Genomic DNA, 6,786 nt, shown 5'->3' on the forward strand with positions numbered 1-6,786 from the left:
TACAATGCTACTAAACGATCTAGACAGCGACACTACAAAGGAATCCTGAAATTGAAATAACTCTGCTCCTGTACTGTCAGGAGTGCAGGCGAGTGGGCAGCGCAACAAGTTCATCCTGAGAGCCATCAAATCATTTCTCCCAAAGTATTTCATGATGAATTGAAGAAAAGCCACATTTTGATCCGAGCTAAAATAAACAATGGGGTTCTCATGGCCCAGTGGCGATGCACTGTGCGGGACGTATGGACGATGTAGGCTGGCACGGTTAATAGGTGACATTCCTCTGGTGATGGCTTTCATTAAACATGAAATGGCGGCCTGATTATAAATCAGACCTCTTTTGTGTCTTGCGGTCCAGCTGACCTACTCACAGGGTAAAGCAGAGAGAAGGAAGAAGAGAGGCAAGATAGATGTGAAATTGTCTCTATTTTGTCTCTCCGTGGACATTTTGATGAAGCTGTCTCACAATACAGCATTTAAAATGGTTGAATTGTAGAAATGTAGGGTAATGCTGACCATCATATCTCCTGTGCGTGTCTTTGCAGCCTGCTGACCCATAGTTGCAGTATTAGCTCTGTGTGAGTGTGTGTGGGAGGCTAAAGCTGATTTCTGGGAGTGCAGGGTGCAGCTGGAGGAAGTATTTCTGTCCGTTCCACTGGCTCTACTGGTTCAACACCTCAGGTCATGGACATCATTGAGCCAGTCGGTTTGTGCGGGTTACAGATTAAATCTCTAAACTGGTTGTGTTGTGGCTACTGGTTGGTCAGTGTTTAGTTTCAGGCAGGAAGTTTTGTCGATCTACTTTAATTGTCCGTTTGTAGCAGCCTATTCTGATCCAGTTACACCTCAGATGCAATTCAACTTTTAATTTATGTCCATAAGCTTTGACTATATTGGATATAGATAATCACATAAAGAGAAGCACACCCATAAAAATATGTAATGTTTGATGAAACAAGACTGGGAGGTATATTGAATTTAAAAAATGGAAGAAATGTGAGGAAATAAAGGGGGGTTGCTGTCATTTTGTTCATATAGTATAGTCCAGATGTGCAGTCACCAACCTGGACGTCTGCATATGTTTCTCTGTCTTCCTGCAGAGTGCAATAAATTGTGCTGATAAAAGTCCTCTGAGTATTTCTAAAATACGCACTGCATATTGAGACAATAATATTTGCCATAGCTTTTATTCAATGTCCTGTAAATTGTAAATATGACACATCTGGAAAGTCAGTGAAGGCTGAACCCATGGAAAGCAGAAAAAAAGTTGAAAGTTAAACTATTAATGTATTATTAAATTAAATGTACCAGGAATGTCTACTTGCATCTGATTTGCCAGTGTAATGTCTTTGCCAGATCATTTTTCATTTTTGAGACTGCAGTTGTGGGCTGCAGAGGATTCAATGGACTTCTTTATCCTTATACACACGGGCAATTATTCAAGAGTCAGATGCCTCTGCAATTGCATTTGTAGCCTACTTTTCAGCCATTTGATGCAATGATACAACTGCCACAATCTCATAAAGATAACAGCAGAATGAATACCAGTGAAGGATGCGGTGTGTTTTCTCTTTCTTTCTTTCTTTCTTTTTTTTTTTTACCCGTCCCTTGAGTAACTTTCAGCAGCTCTTTTTGAATGCAACACTATTTGGCCACTCGAGGAGTCACTGAATAAGTCGAGAGAAAACACGTGGGTAGTTTGGACTTTGATATAAATGTTACATCGACAGAAAAAACAGTCATTAGTGTTGCTGAATGTGTTGTTGAGGGACTCTCAGCGGGTGAGCGCAGATACATTCAGTCTTTCTGAGGTGGAGATACTGTGACGATGGCCAGTTAGACCATCATTTGGCATTATTCCTCCAAAAGGTGCAAACTAAACTTCATGTAACCGAGACGGCAGCTCAGAAATAAGAAGAGCATGTGATATTTTCCTCATCCCGACGTCTCCTCAAGAAGCCTGTGAGAGAAGCCGAACAGAGTCGTCACACCTCTGCAAGTGAAACCACTCGAGATGAGGTACTTAGAGTGAGCGCAGACAGTAACATCCTTGTCAGTGCCACAGCTGAAGGGGATTAATTACGTTCAACCAGGAGAAGGGGAACCTTTGTTGAGAGAATGTACCCCGTGGTTTTTCCTGAACAGTATGTCCAGAACCAGAACATGTATCCGTGCAGGGTATTCATCAAGCCCACTGGTGAGGCAGCTCGGGGCACAGTCGTGTGTGGTGTCTGATAATCTCGCAGCCCCGTTCATTAGCAGGCTTTACAAAGCGTTTCAGAGCTAAATACTCCTGCATAGTCTGCACGGCTACTGGAGACAAAGTTCAGTCTCATGATGCTGAGGGTGGGAGATTTACTCTGAGGGACAAAAGCGAGCCATGACATCGATGAGGCTGTCGCACAGTCGCTTGTTTACCAACTTGAGGCCCTGCATGCCTCTTTTTGATGGCACAGACCATATTCACACGACCACGACTGTCCTCTGGGTAGGAAGCTTGAATTTTGTTGCAAGTCCTACAAACACAGTGAATCTGACAAAAAATGTTCTTGGAATTGATGTGTTGTGACTTGTGACATATATATATATATATATATATATATATATATATATATATATATATATATATATATATATATATATATATATATATACACTACCATTCAGTATTTGCAGACAGGCTGGTTCCCAAACAAGATTATAAATACATTCTGCGGGAGGTTTTTCCTAATTTCACACTGTCCGTGATGGAATCAGGGCTTTCAGATGTCGCATGGGGAATACACTGAACAGTCACTGTAGAGGTGAGCATGAATGTAGAGACGGGGAATTATCGTACGGCGCTGGACAGATCTTGATGTGCGGAGATGTCCTTCAGCACAGCAGGAGGAGCTGAAACAACCCTGGCAAAGAGCAACTTTCATCCCAACATCAAACGAGCCAGACGAGCTGAAGTTAACTAGTCCTTTCATGAAGACGACAAATCATTCCACTGGTTCAAAGGACAAAGACAAACAGTGAGACATTGTGTTTTCCTTAGTCATTAGATGTGATGCACATCTATGACAAATCATAGTTGGAAGTCCCACACCTTCCTCTTAAAACATGAGCACTAGACACCAACCTATCACTTCAAAATGTGTACGGCAACATCAATTTCTCAGAGGAGCTCTGTAACAGCTGTGGAGGAAAGTGTCCAAATGCAGCCGAGCAGGCCGGCAAAGACAAGTGACACTGTTGACAGTGCAGCACTGTAGCTGTGCTTTACTTGTGGGTAATTACAGGTAAAAGATACTGCAGTGTATGATTATCTCAGTTATTGTGGCGGAATCTCAGTTATAAACAGCCCGGAGTGGAAAAAAATTGAAAACCAGCAGCAAAAAAAAAAAAAAGAAGAAGAAGAAGAAAAACACAATAAAATCAGAGCCAGAGAAGATAGAATGACTGGAACAAAACATTTCTAACTGTGGACATCAACATGGAGACAGGTACAATACGCACCTCGCGTCATGTCACGTTTCTTGTTTCTCTCACTGCCAGGAGCGAAACTGTGACATGCAGGGTTGAAACGTGCTTCATAGCTGTATTTTAGTTTCAATGTTTGAAAAGCTAATTGGGTTGGGGGGAGAGATCCAACTGTTTTTCTGTTCTCGTCCGCGTTATTATTATTGCAGAGCGCAGTGGGGGAACTGACGTGAAACAGAAAAGACAACAAAGAAACGTTGTTGGGCATAAGTAGCTACATTTTCATCATCAAAAGAGGAATATACTGATGAGAGCGTCGCTTTTGGTCAGGCTTACATTTATATTTGCACTGCTTTGATCATGCGTCAGTGTACATTTTGTTTTTTGAGTGAATGTACGTTCAGCAGATATGTTCACTCGTATTCAACAGACAGAGGTGATTTTACTGTTTGGGCCCCTTCATATAGTCGATCAGTTATTATTTGTATAGCGCCAATTCACAATCAAAGTGATCTCATGACACTGTGCGATCTGAAACTTTGAGTAGAACCAGACTTTTTGGTTTGGCGGCCATCTTCCTGCTCAGATTTATGTGATTAACTGTATCACCAAAAACACTTCATACCAACCAATCATTAACAAACAGTGCATTTCTAGTTAATTGAGCTTTAGTTATTATCTATAAACATTATTTGGATGGCCATTATAAAGATGTAACTGATGTTTATAAACCTTTACAATTGTTTAATAACCGGTTTATAAATTGTTTAACAGTAAAAATCTATAGATGTACATTTTGTTTATTGATGGTTATTATATAGTGTTACCAAAATCCTCAATTCAGAATTCAAAAGGAAAAGTATGTAGTAGAAGTTTTTCCATCAGTATGTAAAATGTTAAGAATAAATTCCCATTATAAAAAACAATGTCCCCTTTACAACTGTTACATTATTGATAAGGAAAAGCTTATATGTTGGTGAATAGTTTAATCTGAAGCAGTGTACTCAATTTTGTTGTTATCACATGTTTTGTAGTGGAGTACTTACCTCTGAAATCATGTGGAGAAGGAGGATGAGGTTGGAAAAAAAAAAAAAGATCACAATCTCAGCACTACTTGATTAAATGTTTAGTTAGTTAGTGAAGCAGACCGACTCAATTCAACAATGTCAGGCTGGCAGGTGTTTGAGAAAAGAGGTCGAGGCACTGCGAGAGCTGGCGGAGCTCTGAGGCTGAATGGGGAATGAGAGACACGTCAGAAGAAGACGAGTCCACTGAAAGAACAGTTCAAGGAAAAAGCCACAAACGGGCTAATCTGAACCACAGCAAGTGGCGAAGGAAATGTTATGCCCTGAAATAGAAGGTACTGAGAGGATCAAACTGGTAGCTCAGGCTGCAGCTCAGCCGGCTGGCTCAGGTCGGCCAAACAGAGGGCCTAAAGGGACAAAAAAAAAAAAAATAGGCCTCTGGTCTCATAAGAGCTGTGGTACTGTCATTACTTCCCTGCCTCAAGCTGTGCACAGTTTGCAGAAGTGTGGGAAAACATCAGTGGTAATGGTGTCATTAATGATGCTAAAGAAAAGTGAGGAGAGACCAGCGTATACTTGCCGCTTTTTCAAATGTGTAGCCAGTTGAACCACATATTCAGTGCATGGACGTTTTCCTAGCACAAAGATGAGTGGTTGAAATCCACAGTTTGGAATAATAGGTCATCTATGTATTTAGGTTAGGGTTAGTGCTGTGACACAGTAACAAGTTCACATTGTGACTGATAATGACCAACAGTAATAACAGAGTACACCATGTTCTCTCTGGTTTCCATGTGACAGAGTTGAAGTAAGGCCACGGAAGCCTGGGACCGAGGCTAGCCTTCAGTGAGGCCCATGGGGTTAACATACCAGCGAGTAAAGAGGTCACAACACCAGACGTTTCAATTATACAAAGGCTCGACACAGCAGGCTTACATCATACAGCCAGTGCTGCTGTGATTTTCATGTCAGCAAACAGGCAGTATATCATGTAAAACCCACTCTGCCCCATTTAACACTTTCAACCCTTTGAAAAAAGGCCCAACTGTCAGTGCAACTTGAGAGAATCAGCCGACATTATCTTTCAGTTTTACCCCTTATAGGAACGTGAGAACAAATGAAGGGGCCTTATTATTCCTAATTGCCACTGTCGTTCCGTTGTGGCACGGCCAAACACAGACAGCAACGTTGATTGACTTTGACTATATTGATTCGTTTTGGGGGTTTATTCCCACTTGCATTAGACTCGCTCAATGAACCTCCGTCTAAATGACCCGATTCAACCTCTACTGCTCAATTAGCTTGTTTGTTATACTGTTGTACTTGAACATACAGGGCCTTATTTTGTAAATAGCTCCCTGCCAGCAACAGGCCTTTTTCCATTTTTTTTTTTCATCAGGAGACCACCAACCCAAGCCTCATTAGGGAAGAAACACACAGAACCCATAAATTGTGGAGGAATTGGAGCTCTGCTAAATTACCACGTACACACGTGAAGAAAAAAAAAAAACTCAAAGCGGGATGCACAGGAGGAGGGTTGCACGGAGCATAGGTCAGGGATGATAATTTCTGTGTATTTAGAAATGAAACAGAATTTTGTTTCAGAAAAAGTTCCCATTTATCATTTATTGACAGGTACAGACTGCAAATTATACTCATGGGCAAAGTAATTTGTCAATAGGATAAGCCTGTTTTCACTGCTGTAGTCATCAAATCAGTCATACATTCAATTACATATTACCATGGCTCTATTAAACATTGCACTATTCAATTATACATGAATTACTCTGTTAAACATTACCATTATTCACTAATACATTAACATTATTATATTAAACATCGCAATATTCAATTACACATTAATTACTTTGATAAACATTACCACTATTCAATAACAAATTACCATTTTTCAGCTACACAATACCATCACTCTGTTACACCGTATCATTAGTTAGATACACACTCTAATTTTTCAATTTATTATCAGTCTATTAAACATTACCATTATTTGGAAACATCAGCTTAAATAGTGGTTGAACATTACTATTATTTTATTACATATTACCAATAGTCTATTACACATTGCCACTTTTCAATTACATATCACCATTATTTAATTAAACATTACCATTTTTCAATTGCAAACTACCATCAATTTGTTAATCATTACTATGATTGAATTACATATTATCATTATTTAATTGTACATTACTGTTATATTACCATATACATATTACCATTAATTAACATTGCACTATTCAATTAGATGTGAATTACTCCGTTAAACGTTAACAGT

The sequence above is a fragment of the Acanthopagrus latus genome, chromosome 22 (genome assembly GCF_904848185.1).
Source record: "Acanthopagrus latus isolate v.2019 chromosome 22, fAcaLat1.1, whole genome shotgun sequence".
In the NCBI taxonomy this organism is placed as follows: Eukaryota; Metazoa; Chordata; class Actinopteri; order Spariformes; family Sparidae; genus Acanthopagrus; species Acanthopagrus latus.